This window comes from Pinus tabuliformis, chromosome 6, assembly GCF_031772625.1.
Source record: "Pinus tabuliformis cultivar Carrire ecotype Pingquan chromosome 6, CPIR1, whole genome shotgun sequence".
NCBI classification, from domain to species: Eukaryota; Viridiplantae; Streptophyta; class Pinopsida; order Pinales; family Pinaceae; genus Pinus; species Pinus tabuliformis.
The window spans coordinates 1146763213-1146782705 of NC_142292.1; positions in this window are offsets into that span (position 1 = coordinate 1146763213).

The following is a 19493-nucleotide window of genomic DNA, read 5'->3' on the forward strand; positions in this document are numbered from 1 at the left end:
ACTCTAGCATCAAAGGGACAACAGAATCAGAAGTGGAAGAATGACATTTCAAAGGTGAAATGTTTCAGATGTGGCGAGATGGGCCACTTCGCATCCCAATGTCCTTTGAAGTAAAAGGATAAAGATGAGAAACATGATCCTAAGGCTGCTCTAGCAAAGATTGACGAAGTTGAGTTTTCCATGAGTGCCCATGCATCTCCAAGAGGAAATGTGGTGATATTGAGTTGTAGTCTGGAGGACTACATGTGGGCAAGATCCTTGAGGAGTCCACCTCTTGGATCAATTCCTTGCTACAGGAGCCCGAGATTCAGCAGTAGCGAGATGGACTTAGTGTCAAATGATGCAGTGGATTGTTTAGAGGATAGATGTTGTAGCTAGAGGCCAGAGAATGATCAATGCAAAGCAAGGTTGGCAACAGTGGAGTTGGCACAATGTAGAAGTTAGTAGTAACTTAGAATATTCAGAGGGTAAGAGACTAATAGTAGTCAGATTTTAACATTCATGGTATTATGTTGAACACAGTTAAGTTCAATTAATTTTGCTATTTTTCTATTACTTCTCTCAGCGACTGAGTTGCAGTATGAATCCAGTGTTATCAATGACAGTGCTAGCAACATACCAGATGTAGCATTTGAGAGGGAGTTGTAGTACAAATGCAACAACGAAAGTGACAGTGTCATAGATAGTAGTATAGTAGCAACAACAACACAGTGTTGGTGGTAGCAACAGTGCAGAAAGGAGGTGCCTCAGAGACAGAGAAGCATGTAGTTGGACATTGTTGCTAGAGCACTTTCCTCGCTAGGAGGGAGTGTTAATTTTTGGTAGTATTGGATGTGCTATGGCCATGAAAATGGTGGAAAGGGTAAGGCACATGAGTTCTAAAGAACCCAGAAACCGTTTAGTGAAATTCCACTCAGATTGTATTTTATTAAAATAATTAATAATTTTAATGGGGTTCCTAAGTCTAAAATTAGGAAAAATAAAATATTAATGGGTATTAATCAAAATATGGGTGAGAATGATCTAGAAGGCGAATCAAGTCAAGTTTTAATCTTAGCCATGGTTAGAGGCTTAATCTCGGTCGTTGAAGTCTCAATGAGAAAAGTATAAGAAGGAGACTTGGGGTTCATTTAGAAACACAGAGATATTGAGAAAATTGATTTTTTGAAGTGAGCAGTTCTTAGGAGGAAAATTGATTGAGGAGATCTTGCAGCAGAGGGACAGTGAGAATCTAGGAGAAATAATTTCTGTAGAGTACAAGGTAGAGAGAGGAAAGAAGAGGTCCAGAAGAAGGTTGACACTGGCCTACGCAGTGTTGATGTGGAGGCATCGCAGTCAGTGAGGGGAAGTCGAATTTCTACTGAGGGAATTTGAAGTTCATTTGCCAGAAGCCAGGGTGTGAGTCTGGGAGGTAGGAAAGTTGATTTGTCAGCTAGAAGAAGATCCAGAGTAGAGAGGCAGCGTAATACCCAAGAGGGGTGACGCAGAAGCTTCCTAGGGTGACGCAGTTCTGCGCGGAGTGTGACAGAGAGCCTCCAGAGTTGAAGGATCAATCACTCATTCTCCAGTGACAGGGTGAGATAATTTCACCACTATTTTGTCCAGTATTTTCTTTGTAAAAGATTGCTAGTTAAGCATCCTAGATTTGTACTCAGAATTTTCTCCTACATAATAATAAACCCTTAGAGTTGTTGCACCGGTTTTCTCGCATTGGGTTCTTCCGAGTACTATTTTTTCCAAAAATAAATGTGTCCTACGTATCTTGTTCTTTGCTCAGTTTCTTGTTTCATGTAATCAAATATCAAATTAGTGTAGGTTGTAGAAGTAATTTTCTTTAGTATTTAGAGAATAACTTGATGAATGAATGATTAAAATCTAGTAGGTGAAGTAAATTCATATTTGCTACAGTAGGGGTTCCTTGAGGATTAGGGATTTTCACATGGTATCAGAGCATTGTTTTTGAAACAGGAAGAGAAGATCCAACATTGAGCAGAGAGGCCAATCGCTGCATTTGGCAGCAATTCGAATCCCTTTGAAGGGATTGTGCAGTCCTTACCAGGAAGCAGAGATTCCGAGGAAATCTCTCTCTGAGAGAGTCGAAAAACAGGTACAATTTCCATTTCGTGAGTTTGCAGAGGCAGAGGGAGTGAAACAGAGCCTCAGCACAGTGCTTGAAGGACACAATTTCTATCAGGGCAGAAATCCGTGAGAAAATAGCCAAGACATATAGAAGGGGAATTTTCTCCTCAGAGAATGTTTTGCCAAAAAGTTCGAATTTCTCACTTGTTGGGCAACTGAGCAGTGTTGAGAAGTGACTAGAGGATTCAGTTTAACAGTTGGGTGAGATGGCATCACATGGGATCAGATATCAGGAGAGGTTGGAAGGAGCTTCCAACTATGTCATATGGAAGACCAAAATCTTAGCTATTGTGGAGGAGTACGATCTCAAAGCCTACGTCAAGAGTGTTGTGGATGTTCTAGGGGACAATGATCAAAAGAAGAAGTACAAGATTGAGCAGGGAAAGGAAAAGAGGTTCATACTCGATGGAGGGAAAAGATACAGCTCGAGAAATGTGGGAAGCTTTGTTTTCACTACATGAAGGCTCTTTCGAACAGCGGAAGATGTTACTACCTAGAATACAAGTTACAGCGAACATTGATGTAGAAGGGAGAAGAGGTTAAATCCTATCTTCAATGTCTTCAGGACACCAGAGACAAGCTTGCTGCAGTTGATCAGGTGATCATGTCCTAAGTGGAAAAAATGATCAAATTTTGAATTTCTCAGAATTGGTTAAAACCAGAACGACCAGATAAGCCTCATCGAAACATTCTTGTAGCCGTGAGCGACACTCAAATCCGATACTATATGTGAAAGTTATTCAAGTTTGAAGTTTACAAATTCCTTCAAAAAGTCTAGTTTGACTTGGGTTGACTTGAAATATTAAAAATATATATATTCTGAGAATATTCCTCAAAATATTCTGGGAATATTCCTTGGCATATTCTAGGAATATTCTCTGTTGGCCAATTGATGGATGCCACGTGGCCCCAAATCTACAATTTTTATGGTGTAAAAATTTTTGGCACTATGCAGGATTCGATCATGGGTCTCCGTGCTACCAGCCCACAGGCCCGACCGGCCCGCCTATATGTTGGTTCTTACCAACCGTAGGTCACATTGCATATTTAAATGTTAAACTAGTTTCATTTGGGTGCAGAAAGGGGCCAACCCCTATCCATAAGACCAGAGCGTGGTGACCAAGAACTAGCCTCGACAGTTAATCCAACTCGCGGTTAAAGAGGTTGTTGTTCACATGTCACAGTGGGAATCTCGGTAATAGTTAATGCCACAGTTCCGTTAACCTCTGCCAGCCAAACCTTAACCACCGCCAGGAATTGTCGTCACATGCGCAGTTTAAGCAGACAGTTACGCTCAGCGGTTAGCTTGGCAGAGTCTGCCATTTGAGGAAATTTTGCCAACTTTAGTGGACCTAACTCTAGTTAAGCCAAAATTGGTGGATTTTTTTTAGGGCAAACTGGAGAAAACTTCTGGAGGTCATAACTTTGGCTAGGGAGATCCTTTTGGAGCGATTTTTTTATTTTTATTTTTATTTTGGGTATTCTAAGCATTCCAGAGCCAATGGTATAGGTTTCAGAGCCAACAGAGCTCATCTTCAGGTGTTTTTTCAGCAAAGAAGCTTGGAGAGCCATCAGGGCCTAGGGAGTGTTGGAGTTGTATTGGGCTATGGTTAGCCATTGGAGGTGAAACAAAAGTCATTCTTGACTATTTTCTGTGTTCTGAACTCATTTTCACAGCTTATTTTTCCTGTTTAGGCTTTCTTATCATTGCATAACCATTTTTAGCATCTAATAAGAGCAAGGACATGCCCATTTGGGGGCCTTGGACCCGGCAGATGTAGCCTAAGAGGGGTGAACTGCCATATCAACTGTTGTGTTATATTATGTGAATTTATCTTGCTATGTTTTTCAGATTTGATAGGATAAACATTAAATTGAAATAATCCTCCTTCACACATAAGACTCAGAAATTTACCAAAAACACTTTGTTTCAATTGCAAGACATCAGTAACAATTTGCACATATAATTTAATGGAAATGAATACCTTCAACAACAAAAACAAGTAGTTTCATTTTCAGATCAACAGTGGGGTCTACTCCTCAGTCTACTATGATTGTAAGGACAACCCTGACTGGAGTCTCGAATGAATAGCAAGTCTTTGTCCAAAGTATATTTGGCAGAGAAAGACTACCTTCATGGGTGGAGATGTGGTAAGCTCTTCAATAGGAAGAATTAAGGAGGGACCTAGTCAAGGTCAACCTTAATAGCAATAGTGGGAGTGGCACAAAGACCAAGGAGGAGGAGGATAACATAGCTCTAGCATCAAAGGGATAGCAAAAGCAGAAGTGGAAAAAGGACATTTTGAAGGTGAAATGTTTCAGATGTGGTGAGATGGGCCACTTCACATCGGAATGTCCTTTGAAGAAAAAGGATAAGGATGAGAAACATGATCCTAAGGCTACTCCACCAAATAATGACGAAGATGAGTTTTCCATGAGTGCCCCCACATCTCCAGGAGGGAAATGGGGAGATATTGAGCTGTAGTTGGGAGGACTACACGTGGGCATGATCCTTGAGGAGTCCACCCCTTGGATCAATTCCTTGCTACAGGAGCCCGAGATTCAACAGTAGTGATATGGACTTAGTGTTAGATGATGCAGTGGAATTTTCGTAGGACAAATGTAGTAGGCAGAGACCAGAGACTGATCAACGCAGTGCAAGGTTGGAAGCAATGCAGTGAGCACAGTACAGAAGTCAGCAACAACGCAGAAGATTCAGAGGGTCAGAGACTAATAGCAGTCAGATTCCGACATTCATGGTATTATGTTGAACATAGTTAAGTTTAGTTAATTTTAGATGTTTTTCATTTGCTTCTCTCACCAATTGAGTTGCAGTACGAATGCAATGTTAGCAGTGATAATGGTGCTACTAGCATAGCAAATGCAGCATTTGAGAGGGAGTTGTAGTACAAATGCAGTAGTGGCAGTGGAACTGTCATAGGTAGCAGTACAGTAGCAAAAACAACATAGTTTTGGTGGCAGCAATAGTGCAGAAAGGAGGTGCTTCAGAGATAGAGTAGCATTCAGTTGGACATTGTTGCTAAAGCACTTTCCTCGCTAAGAGGGAGTGTTAGTTTTTGGTAGCATAGGATATGCTCTAGCCATGAAAATTGGTGGAGAGGCTAAGGCACATGAGTTCTAAATAACCCAAAAACAATTTGGTGAAATTCCACTCGGATTCCTTTTTATTAAAATAATTAATATTTTTCATGGGGTTCTGTTGTGGTTAACAACAACCCCCCTCTTTGTTTAGTATTAGCAATAATATCAAGCAAAGGGGGACCCTTAACAAAAATCCCAAAAATATTTTTTATCCAAATTTTTGTATTTTAACTCCCTAAAAGCTATATCGCATCGCAGAGAGAGAGTGAAGAGTTTTCCTATGCGCATAAATAAGCTGCAAAGAAGCAATGCAAAATTCATCGCATCGCATATTTTGAAAGCGCCCTTAAAAGAAAATGAGAAGGAATCACCGACAGCCGATATGCGACGTCGCATATCGCAAACGTCGCAAAAGCAGCACACAACGAGCAAATGAAAATTGCGATATTGCGATTTGCGATCTGCGATCCTACAAACTGCGATCTTGCGATTTGCGATCTGCGACGAATGAAACTATTAATTGCTGCAATACGAATCGCAAAAACCACTCATCGCAAAGTTTCTTCGGCATGATCTGTAAACCCAAAATCGAGCGCTCACCTTAAGGGAAATTAATGATTGCACGCCTGAGTATCCAAAGATGATCATGTTGTGTTTTTCGAAGAGTCAAGTCCTTATGAGTGTCATGATTATGCATTAATTAGAGTTTAAAGCTTTCATGTCAATCTTTTCGTCATGTCTCTTTTCCCTTGCGTAAATTGTAAGGCAGCAACTAATATAAATCTATATGCAGGAAACATCCAAGGAAAAGGGGAAAGCGCCAATACTTGAAGAACAGAGAGGAGATGCCTTCGCAAATGAATGCCGCATGCAGCAGAGCCGCGGAGTCCAGAGTATCACTCCACAGACACTGATGAAAATAGACTATCCAAGACTCAAAGTCAAAGGCGCACAAAAGCAGCATGTTTGCAAAAGATCCTGAAGCTTAGATTGGGTAAAGCAAAAAGAAAAACGTTGAAAAGGGATGATGCTTCAGAAAAGCCTGGAACAAAGAATGGAAGCAATTTTCAATACGTAAGATTGTTCAGGCAACAAAATCCCTAACTCATTGAGTCATTCACACGGCCGGAAACCGAAATAGCAACAGCACAATCAGTTTGAAAGAAATCTGGGTTATACTAAGTATACACACAGCAAAAAACACCCAGTCAGAGGGAGATTTTCAAAAATATCTTCTAAGTTGTCAGAAAGAGGTGCCAGCTTTTGTTATTTCTACTTTCATCGCCCGAGCAAAAGGAAAAGACAACCAGCCGACTCTTTCCAGGCGAACCTCACATTGCTTACAACACTAAGGAGCAGATACAGAAACGGTTAGAAATTAGATTCAATTTTTAGAAATAAATTTGCTTTAGTAAAAGGGCGGTCATTTGAAGTCGTTCCCTAAATTTGTGTAATTAAGATTAGTTAGTTAGTAGTATTTAACCCTTCTCATGGCATTTGGAGAAGGGTCCGAAAATTTGTCAAAAAACTTGTCCTCAGAACATGCACTTTTGCACCCTCGGAGGGGGTTTTTGATGAATGGATGGATCGAGATTTATTTATGTTTGCATTTTAATGTCTGCTACTAATGTTGCACTTCTGTACTCTTAGTAGATGTTAGAAGTAAGTAGAGATAAATCGTTATTGCTTGAAGTTTGTAAGTGAAATCAGTCATAAATGGTACTTTTATCTCTTGATTAATTTCTACTCATATTCTTAGAGTGATATACAGCTGATTTGTTTATATGTTAATGTATGAATGTCTGGATTACCATTTGGCAATTTTGTACGGTGGAATCATTTGTTTGTGCTTAACATATGAATAACTGATTATGCGATATGCTGTTCACAACTGTTTTGCCTAACTTCTTATGTAGAACGGTTCATCTTAAATTGATTTATATTCTTATGATAGCTGAATGATCTTTATTACCAGTTGTTGTATGAAATCTTTTTAGATCGCATAATGAAAGAATTTTACCCCGGGTTAGTATAGATTAGATGTGCTATTTTTGTTAGATTACAGTAGCATAGAGTTAGTTTAGAGTCTAGAATTAAATTAGTTTAAAATTACCTTTTGATTAGTATCTTCAAAATCTACACACACACACACATCTTTTAGATTGGGAAGCTGGTCCCATCATCCCCAGTCGGACCCGCTACACCAAACGGGAAAGGAGCCGCCAACTAGGTTCCCGACCGGGTGGGTATCCCCCTTGTTGTCGACCCGATTTTGGGGCCCTCAACATATTTGGCGCTAGAAGGAGGGCACGAACTATGAATGGCAACAAAGTCAAAATCCAAATGCCATTCTGAGAGTAAATCACCCTCATCAACTCCCCCGACTTCTCCACTACGGTTAAACCTGGAGTTACAAGTCACTCGAGTATCCACCACTGCTACCTACTCCAATATATCAGACCAACTCATTATTGAACCCCCTGAAATTCAAACTTTGATTCGTAAACTCCAGGGATTCTCTATTTTTTCTCATAGGTCTGATAAATCTAACAACAGCGTGACTTCGCAGTACAATCCTGCTCACCCTCTGACCAGATTGAAGAGTGAAAAATTTGGTATTCAACCAAGTGAACTCCCTCTTCCTACTAGGAAAAGAGCAAGGAAAGCACCACCCGAGTCTGACCGTGAGACTCTTTCATCCACTTTGTCCATTTCAACACCCTCACCGCGAAGTCAACCACCCACATCCTCATCCCAAATCACTCATCCATCTTCCACACTTCCTCTTCAATCATCAACTATCATAATACCTTCATCTTCTCAGCATCAGGGACCGTCTTCTGCACTCTCATTAACTAGTGGCTCAATGATGGCCCAGTCTCCATGGAACAATCCTGGGGCGGTTTTAATGCCTCCACCCCTGAGCCCAATACCGGCCCATCCTGAGAAGTGGCTACCTAAATTCAATCCAGAAACAGGCATGCTAGCTGAAGAGCATATCAATAATTTCATGCTTTCTGTTAATCTCAACGGAGTTACCAACGAAGATGCTGTCGTCCGACTTTTTCCTTACACAATGCAAGGAACAGCCAGATCATGGTACTTTTCGTTACCTTCCGGGTCCATCACAAGTTGGGACATTTTTCAAAGTCAATTCCTCACCAATTTTGGCGATGACAGATCAATAGCGACATTGATCAATGACCTGTCTAATCTTAAAGCTGAGGCTAGAGAACCCATTAAAGATTTCAACTTACGGTTCAATAAGATCCTCAGCAAGATTCCCGCTGCTTCTCAACCCAGCGAGGAAGTAAGATGTGAATGGTACATCATGGCCTTACCATCTAACTTGGCTATCTTCGTAGATAGGGCAAGCAAGACGACCTTAGTTGAAAATTTAACTGAAGCGCTAGCAGTAGAAAAACGCGTAGTTTCCCTAGAAAAGAGATCTGCAATAGAAGAACGCAAATCTAAGAAGATCTCTTTCAAAGAAGACACCAAGAAGAAGCAAATGAAAGATCCTTTCGATATGGAAGGATTACAAAAGGTGTTAAAGGCCATGTCCAGCGAGATGATTGACATAAGAAAACAAGTAGCAGAAACTTCTTCAAAAAAGCCCTACAGATCTTTTAAAAGAAACCTTCCCATGGAGGTGAAACCACCCAATGCTGTCTCAAACATCGAATCTGAAGAAGAAGAAGAAGAAGAGAATACCACTGAAGGGTAGACCGATGATGAAGAAGTTGTGGAACTACAAGGAATGTGGGATTTCATCCTCCCACAAGAAGAGGATCAAGAAGCATTTCCGGTTAGCACACGAAGCAAAAATCAACTTGATCCTCCCCAAATTACCCCTAAACAGAAGGGTGCAAGCCCTGCAAAGGTCGCAACAAAGAAAACAACCGCTAGAGCGACCCAACTTAGCCCAGTCCAATCAGATCAAGCACCTCCATCAAGAACATTGATAGTGTCGGATGAAATGGAGTATAACATTATCGATGACATGAAAAAGACTAGGGCTAATATCACTCTTTACGAATTGAGCAAATTGAAACATCAGTAGAAAATAATGATGAAGGAATTACATGTCGTGCCTACTACATCTTTACCTACAGCTGTAGCTTCCCACAACATGGGAAGACCTCCAACCAACATGATCAATAAGATTGATCTGAATGACATTGCCTTGATTGGAGGAAGGTCAAGATCCCATACTCCTCCTTTTCTCCTCACTTATGAAATCTTCAATAAAAACGTGCACAATTGCCTGATTGATTCTGGTGCTTCAACGAATATTCTACCCAGATCAATATGTGCCAAATTGAATGTTCAACCTCAGAAATCTGCAGTGCGCATAGTTCAACTTGATCGATCTCAAGTCGAAGTGATTGGTGAACTTAACCAGGTGACCATAAGATTGTCGTCTAACCCGAAAGTCTGTCAGGTTATCGACATTCTAGTAGCTGATATCCCTGAATTCTATGGTTTAATTCTTAGCAGGGATTGGTCCGAGAAACTCCACGGATATTTCTCAACCGACTGGTCGCACATGTGGTTACCCTACAACGGCAAACCCAATCAAATAAAGGTTGAACGAGAATTGCACCAAAAGTACATAGTGACAGAATTGGAAGGAGAGAACGAAGCAATAGCATACAACAGCAGTATCATAGGCAATTACTCGGTAGATTCTTTCCTCGGCAATTTCAATGATCACACTTCACCTTACTTAGAAAATTCAGTTGTGTCCCAAATTGAAAATTTTTCCCAAACTGATGATTCAAAGTGTTTTAATTTTTTAGATAGTTCTGTAAATACATCTTTATTTTGGAAATTATATTTTGATGGCTCTAAATCTAATGAGGGAGCAGGAGCAGGATGCGTTCTGGTTAACCTAGATGGGAACAAGACCATGCTTACATGCAGACTTGAGTTCGATTGCACAAACAATACAGCGGAATACGAAGCCTTGGTGCAAGGCCTATACAAAGCAATCGGCTTGAATGTTAAGTATCTTCAAGTCTTTGGAGATTCCGAAATTGTCGTCAAACAGGTACGTAACACCATACATTGCCTGTCAAGTCATTTAAAGCACTATCAATCTTTAGTACAAGATCTGACTTCACATTTCATAGCATTCAATATTTCATCAATCCCAAGACTCCAAAATGCGAGCGCAGACCTGTTAGCTAACGTAGCCTCTAGACTGATTCCCTCCGAAGATTTTAGTCCCGATAGGTTTTCAATAGAATTAATCTTTAAACCATCCATCCCTGACAACATCACCAACTGGAGAGTATTCAATGACGATCCAGACATTGTAAATTTCCTTACTTCTGAAGGATCCTACTCAAATCAAATAATTGACGAAGACCATCATGATCACCAAATTCAGCAAAATAGCACTGGTAACGCTATACCTAAATCGGTGGTTAAGTTAGAAGATTTATATGATTTGAAAAGTCGGTTTAAAAGGTCTGCCAATTCTAAACTCTACAATTCAACTCTGAACTATGAATTAGTGAACCTAGGAACCGATCAGAAGCTGCAAAACGTTAATCTAGGCCACGGCCTGGCCCCTGAAGAAAAATCAGCATATATCCGTCTTCTGAGACAATTCAAAAACGTTTTTGCGTGGAATTACGATGAGCTGAAAACATACAACACTTCTATCATTCAACACACTATCCCTATGATTGACAATGAAAATCCTGTCCAGCAGAAGCTCAGAAAAATCCACCCCAACTTAGAAAATCAGATAAAGACTGAGCTAAATAAATTGTTGAGAGCCAGAATAATTTTCCCCGTCAGACACTCCAAATGGGTATCCAATATGGTGCCTGTTAGGAAGAAAAACGGAGATATTAGAATCTGTATTGATTTTCGGAATCTCAACAAAGCCTGTCAGAAAGATAATTTTCGCCTCCCACCTATGGAGCAAATACTACAGGCAGTAGCGAGCTCAGAATTAATGTCTTTCCTGGATGGATTTTCAGGATACAATCAAGTGCTGGTGCATCCCGATGATCAGTTGAAAACCACATTCCGAACCAAGTGGGGCACATACGCATATCGGAAGATGCCATTTGGTCTGATCAATGCCGGCGCTACCTTTCAGAGAGCCATGGACATCGCGTTTAAAGGTTTAGTCAATAAATCGGTAGTGATTTACCTAGATGATATAACAGTGTACTCCAAGAAGCGAAGCGACCATCTCAAAGATTTGAAACAGATCTTTCAAAGATGCTTAAGGTATGGAATTTCACTTAACCCAAAGAAATCTTTTTTCGCATTAAGTGAAGGGAAATTGCTCGGATTCATAGTGTCGAAATCTGGTATTCACATTGAACCTGACAGAATCAAAGAAATTTCCGAAATATACATACCCCATAACAAAAAGGCCATGCAATCTTTCCTTGGACAAATCAATTTTTTAAAAAGGTTTGTCCCCGATTTTTCACGTATTATTTCTCCTTTACAAAATATGATAAAAAAGAATTCAAATTTTAAATGGGGCATAGATGAGCACGAAGCATTCAACTTGATCAAACAAGCTATCATCAACGCTCCATCTTTAGCTACCCCAAATTTTTCAGAATCCTTCATCTTATACACTTTTGCCTCAGAGAAATCTTATGCCGCGATTTTGACTCAAGTAAATCAAGAAAAGGTGGAAGCTCCAATCGCATTCTTTAGCTCGAACTTACAAGGCGCTGAACTCAATTACTCAGACGTGGAGAAGCAGGCTTATGCTATTTTCAAAGCGATCAAATATTTCAGACCTTTCTTACTTAAAGCCCATACCAAAGTCGTAGTACCGTTTCCAGCGGTAAGGAACCTTTTGGTACAGAAGGATGTGGGCGAAAAGAGAGCAAATTGGATTACCGCTCTACAAGAATACGATCTTGAGATCAAACCAGCAAGCATCGTAAGAGGTCAAGGCTTCTGCAAGATGTTAGCTGGAGCATCGCAAATTCTGGAGAACTCATCTGAAGAGGTACACACGTATGAGGTAAGCCTAAACGACGCAGAATCATTATATGCGGACACCATTTATTATCTTAAGAACGAGTATGCTCCATCACACCTGGATCACACTAAGAAAAGAGCTCTGAGGTTGAAAGCTAAACAATACCAGCTCGTAAATGATGTTCTGTTTAAAAGGAATTACGATTCTGCACTTCTTAGGTGTCTTGAGAAAACTGAAGCCGAAAAGGTTTTGCAGGAACTCCACGATGGACCAGCAGGTGGACACTATGCTGGAGAGACTACTGCGCATAAGATCTTACGTGCAGGATATTATTGGCCCACGCTGTTCAAAGACTCATACAATTACGTAAGGAAATGCCAAATCTGCCAGACTGCTGCGGGGAAACAAAGGAAATCGTCCATGCCACTACAGCCGGTCAACATCGAGCAACCATTCAACCAATGGGGCTTGGACATAATAGGTGAGATCGTTCCTCACTCTTCTAAGCAGCATAGGTATATCCTCACGGCAATAGATTATTTTACCAAATGGGTAGAAGCAGTTCCTCTCAAGACAGTTAATTTTGAAAACATTATTGAATTCATAGATCAATTTATCATCACTAGGTTTGGATTGCCAACAGCCTTAATGTTTGATAATGCATCATACTTTTCTAGAAATGCAATGACTGAGTTTGCATTAAAAAGAGGGTTCAAATTGAAATATTCTGCTAATTACTATCCGCAAGGTAATGGGTTGGCTGAATCAACAAACAAAAACCTAATCAGGATTATCAAAAGAACGGTCGACCAAAACCAAAAGAATTGGCACAAAGCACTGGTAAATGCTTTATGGGTAGATAGAATCACGAAGAAAGCTTCAATCGGCACTTCTCCCTTTAATTTAGTTTATGGGAAAGAAGTGGTTCTTCCAACTCACTTAGTCATTCCCTCTTTGTCTCTAGTACAACACATCGATGAAGTATCTACTTCCTCTTTGCAATTAAGACAAATGGAAATAATCAAACTAGAAGAACGCCGAGAACAAGCTAAGAAAACCCATGCTCACCACCAAGCGCTAATAAAATCCTCTTTTGACTCAGCCATCATAACCAGAAAGAACTTTCAGATAGGAGATTTAGTGTTGAAATGGGATAAGGCTCATGAAGAAAAGGGCAAACATACGAAATTTCAGAAGCTGTGGCTTGGTCCTTTTCAGATTGTAGAAGTCATAGGCCCATCGACGTTTGTGTTGCAGGATTTGGCAGGTAGAAGAGATTCTTTGCCTGTGAATGGACAGATTCTTAAAATGTATTTTCCATAGAAGATCACTCTTCTATTTTTTGTAGGATAGTTTTAGTTTCTTTTATTTTGTTTTCTCTTTCTTATAAATAAAACCGGTTGTAAATGATCATTGAATAAGATTCATGAAAGAGCACACTAACTCTCTATCAGATTTTGATTTCACTTGTACAAATAGCAAAACTTTTCGAAAAATCTGATTTTTATTATTGACAAATGGAGTTAACTTTAGCCTGAATAATGATATTAGTTTCAACCTTTCGAAAGACTTTGATGAAATCAACCTTTGGTTAAAAAATTGTTTTATCCCAGCACAATGAAAGGTATCATCAATAATAAAATAAATATTCTCTGCAAAGCTGTGATTTTCAAAGCTCTATTATTGTCGTCCAGAGCTTTCTTAAGGAAAAACAATGACTTCCTCCCTGCCAAAGGAAACCGCAACATTCAGAGAAACAATCCGAGAAAGCACTATATCTCAAAGAATAATAGGTCTCATCACGAGCCGGCTTATCATGATCATAGATATTATAACTTGCTGACTTTGCCAAAACTGTCTATCAAAACAGGGCAACGACTCAAGATTGTTGCAATCAAAAGACAAGGGGTCTCATCACGAGCCAGCTTGTTCAGCAAAAGTGTAAATCAAGTGAATGACTGTGTCATAATTTGGCCACCAAACCAAGACATTGTTCTTTAGAGAGTAAAAAAGGAAAAAGTGCCAAAAAGGATTTTTCTCTGAAATGTTGTAAATAACCTTAAGCAGGAAAAAGGATCATTGCTGGATAACATGGTAACCCTGTCGAGGCTATGGACGCTTGCGGGCAGCAGAGGCTCTACCTACGACAAATGAGCATATTTTAAAGCCAGCACGCAGAGAAGACCTTATTTTATCTTTTAAAAAGGACCGAGTAATGTCTGGTATGAATGCAAGAACTAAGCCTAGGGAAGCAGACAATTGGAATAAAAGAAGGGTTGAAGCAAAGTATCATTGACAGGATGAGGGGTAATCTACTCTATCTGTCCATAACAAAATTTAGACATATGAAAACTTTTCTGTTTCGGAAGTGGAAATGTCAATAGAAAAGCAGAGATAACTGGTTCTTCACAGTGAATCGCCATTGTTGTGGTCAACAACAACCCCCCTCTTTGTTTAGTATTAGCAATAATATCAAGCAAAGGGGGACCCTTAACAAAAATCCCAAAAATATTTTTTATCCAAATTTTTGTATTTTAACTCCCTAAAAGCTATATCGCATCGCAGAGAGAGAGTGAAGAGTTTTCCTATGCGCATAAATAAGTTGCAAAGAAGCAATGCGAAATTCATCGCATCGCATATTTTGAAAGCGCCCTTAAAAGAAAATGAGAAGGAATCGCCGACGGCCGATATGCGACGTCGCATATCGCAAACGTCGCAAAAGCAACACACAACGAGCAAATGAAAATTGCGATATTGCGATTTGCGATCTGCGATCCTACAAACTGCGATCTTGCGATTTGCGATCTGCAACGAATGAAACTATTAATTGCTACAATACGAATCGTAGAAACCACTCATCGCAAAGTTTCTTCGGCATGATCTGTAAACCCAAAATCGAGCGCTCACCTTAAGGGAAATTAATGATTGCACGCCTGAGTATCCATAGATGATCATGTTGTGTTTTTCGAAGAGTCAAGTCCTTATGAGTGTCATGATTATGCATTCATTAGAGTTTAAAACTTTCATGTCAATCTTTTTGTCATGTCTCTTTTCCCTTGCGTAAACTGTAAGGCAGCAACTAATATAAATCGATATGCAGGAAACATCCAAGGAAAAGGGGAAAGCGCCAATACTTGAAGAACAGAGAGGAGATGCCTTCGCAAATGAATGCCGCATGTAGCAGAGCCGCGGAGTCTAGAGTATCACTCCACAGACACAGATTAAAATAGACTATCCAAGACTCAGAGTCAAAGGCGCACAAAAGCAGCATGTTTGCAAAAGATCCTGAAGCTCAGATTGGGTAAAGCAAAAAGAAAAACGCTGAAAAGGGATGATGCTTCAGAAAAGCCTGGAACAAAGAATGGAAGCAATTTTCAATACGTAAGATTGTTCAGGCAAAAAAATCCCTAACTCATTCAGTCATTCACACGGCCGGAAACCGAAATAGCAACAGCACAATCAGTTTGAAAGAAATCTGGGTTATACTAAGTATACACACAGCAAAAAACACCCAATCAGAGGGAGATTTTCAAAAATATCTTCTAAGTTGTCAGAAAGAGGTGCCAGCTTTTGTTATTTCTACTTTCATCGCCCGAGCAAAAGGAAAAGACAACCAGCCGACTCTTTCCAGGCGAACCTCACATTGCTTATAGCACTAAGGAGCAGATACAGAAACGGTTAGAAATTAGATTCAATTTTTAGAAATAAATTTGCTTTAGTAAAAGGGCGGTCATTTGAAGCCGTTCCCTAAATTTGTGTAATTAAGATTAGTTAGTTAGTAGTATTTAACCCTTCTCATGGCATTTGGAGAAGGGTCCGGAAATTTGTCAAAAAACTTGTCCTCAGAACATGCACTTTTGCACCCTCGGAGGGGGTTTTTGATGAATGGATGGATCGAGATTTATTTATGTTTGCATTTTAATGTCTGCTACTAATGTTGCACTTCTGTACTCTTAGTAGATGTTAGAAGTAAGTAGAGATAAATCGTTATTGCTTGAAGTTTGTGAGCGAAATCAGTCATAAATGGTACTTTTATCTCTTGATTAATTTCTGCTCATATTCTTAGAGTGATATACAGCTGATTTGTTTATATGTTAATGTATGAATGTCTGGATTACCATTTGGCACTTTTGTACGGTGGAATCATTTGTTTGTGCTTAACATATGAATAATTGATTATGCGATATGCTGTTCACAACTGTTTTGCCTAACTTCTTATGCAGAATGGTTCATCTTAAATTGATTTATATTCTTATGATAGCTGAATGATCTTTATTACCAGTTGTTGTATGAAATCTTTTTAGATCGCATGATGAAAGAATTTTACCCCGGGTTAGTATAGATTAGATGTGTTGTTTTTGTTAGATTACAGTAGCATAGAGTCAGTTTAGAGTCTAGAATTAAATTAGTTTAAAATTACCTTTTGATTAGTATCTTCAAAATCTACACACACACACACATCTTTTAGATTGGGAAGCTGGTCCCATCATCCCCAGTCAGACCCGCTACACCAAACGGGCAAGGAGCCGCCAACCAAGTTCCCGACCAGGTGGGTATCCCCCTTGTTGTCGACCTGATTTCGGGGCCCTCAACAGGTTCCTAAGTCTAAACTTAGAAAAATTAAAATATTAATGGGTATTATTCAAAATATGGGTGAGAATGATCTAGAAGGCAGATCAAGTCAAGTTTTAATATTAGTCATTGATTAGATACTTAATCTCGACTGTTGAAGTCTCAATGATAAAAGTATAAGAAGGCGACTTGGGGTTCATTTAGAAACACACAAATATATTGAGAAAATCGATTTTCTGAAGTGAGAAGTTCTCAGGAGGAAAATGGTTTGAGGAGATCTTGCAACAGAGGGGCAGTGAGAATCCGAAAGATGGAATTTCTGGAGAGTACAAGGCAGAGAGAGGACAAAAGACGTCCAAATGAAGGTTGGCACTGGCCTAGGCAGTGCTAACGTAGAGGCAACGTAGTTAGTGAGGGGAAGTCGAGTTTTTGCTTAGGGAATTTGAAGTTCAATTGTCGGAAGCCAGGGTGTGAGTCTAGGAGGTAGGAAAGTCAATTTCTTAGCCAGCGGAAGATCCATAGTAGAGAGGTAGCATAATACCCATGAGGGGTGACACAAAAGCTCTCCAGTGTGACACAATTCTATACAGAGGCCACACAGAGGGTGACATACAGCCCCCAGAGCTGAAGGAACAGTCATTGATTCTCTAGTGACAAGGTGAGATCATTTCACCAGTATTTTGTCCAGTATTTTCTCTATAAAGGATTGTTAGTTGAGCATCCTAGATTTGTACTCAAAATTTTCTCCTGCATAATAATAAATCCTCAGAGTTGTTGCATTTATTTTCCCACATTGGGTTTTTCCAGGGACTATTTTTTCCAAAAATGATTGTGTCCTATGTATCTTGTTCTTTTCTTAGTTTCTCATTTCATGTAATCAAATATCAAAGTAGTGTAGTTGCAGAAGTAATTTTCTTCTGTATTCAGAGAATAACTTGATTAATTCATTATTAAAATTAAGTAGGTGAAGTAAATTCAGATTTTCTGCAATAGGGGTTCCTTGAGGATTAGGAATTTTCACATGGTATCAGAGAATTGTTTTTGAAACAGGAAGAGCATATCCAATGCTAAGTAGAGAGGCCAATAGTTGCATTTGGCAGCAATTCGAATCCCTTTGAAGGGATTGCACAATCCTTGCGGGAAGCAGAGATTCCGAGGAAATCTCTCTCTGAGAGAGTCGAAAAATAGGTATGATTTCCAGTTCGTGAGTTTGCAGAGGCAGAGGGAGTGATGTAGAGCCTCAATGCAGTGCTTGAAGAACATAGTTTTTGTCAGGAAAGAAATCTGTCAGAAAAGAGCAAAGACACATAGAAGGGGAATTTTCTCATCAGAGCATGTTTTGCCAAAAAGTTCGAATTTCTCACTTGTTGGGCAGCTGAGCCGTGTTGAGCAGTGACTAGAGGAGTTAGTTCGACAGTCGGGTGAGATGGCTTCGTATGGGCTCAGAGATTAAGACAGGTTGTAAGGAGCTTCCAACTATGTCATATGGAAGACCAAAATCTTAGCTGTTCTAGAGGAGTACGATCTCGAAGCCTACATCAAGAGTGTTGTGGTTGTTCCCACTAACAATGATCAGAAGAAGAAGTACAAGGCCGAGCAAGGAAAGTAAAAGAGGTTCATACTCGATGGAGTTCGAGATCATGTGGTCTCACACTTGTAGGGCAAAGATACAACCCGAGAAATGTGGGAAGCTTTGTCTTCACTATATGAAGGCTCTTCTGAATAGCGGAAGATGTACCTAGAATAGAAGTTTCAACAGACATTGATGCAGAAGGGATAAGGGTTTAACTCTTATCTTTAATGTCTTTAGGACACCAGAGACTAGCTTGTTGTAGTGGGGTCTACTTCTCAGTATACCGCGATGGTAAGGACGACCCTGAATGGAGTCTCAGATGAATGGCAAGTCTTCGCCGAAAGTATATTGGGCTGGGACGGACTACATTCATGGGAGGAGATGTGGGCAACCCTTCAACAGGAAGAATTAAGGAGGGACCTAGTCAAGATCAACCTCAATGGAAATAGTGGGAGTGGCATGAAGACCAAGGAGGAGGAAGAGCATGCAGCTCTAGCATCAAAGGTACAACAAAAGCATAAGCAAAAGAAGTACATTTCGAAGGTGAAATGTTTTAGATGTGGTGAGATGGGCCACTTCACATCCCAATGTCCTTTGAAGCAAAAGGATAAGGATGAGAAACATTATCCTAAGGCTTCTCCAGCAAATATTGACGAAGATGAATTTTCCATGAGTTCCCACACATCTCAAGGAGGGAAATGGGGCGATATTGAGCTGTAGTAGGGAGGACTAGATGTGGGTAGGGTCCTTGAGAGTGCACCTCTAGGACCAATTCCTTGCTACAGGAGCCTGAGAATCAGCAATAGTGGGATGGACTTAGTGTTAGATGATGTAGTGGATTTTTTGGAGGATAGATATTGTAATCAGAGACCAAAGACAGATCAACGCAGAGAAAGGTTGGCAGCAGTACAGTTGGCACTATGTGGAAGTCAGCAGTAGCGCAAAAGATTTAGAGGGTCAGAGACTAATAGCAGTCAAATTCCAACATTCATGGTATTATGCTGAACACAGTTAAGTTTAGTTAATGTTTGATGTTTTGAGTTGCTTCTCTTAGCAACTAAGTTGCAGTACGAATGCAGTGTTAGCAGTGATAGTGCTAGTAGCATAACAGATGTTGCATTTGAGAGGGAGTTATAG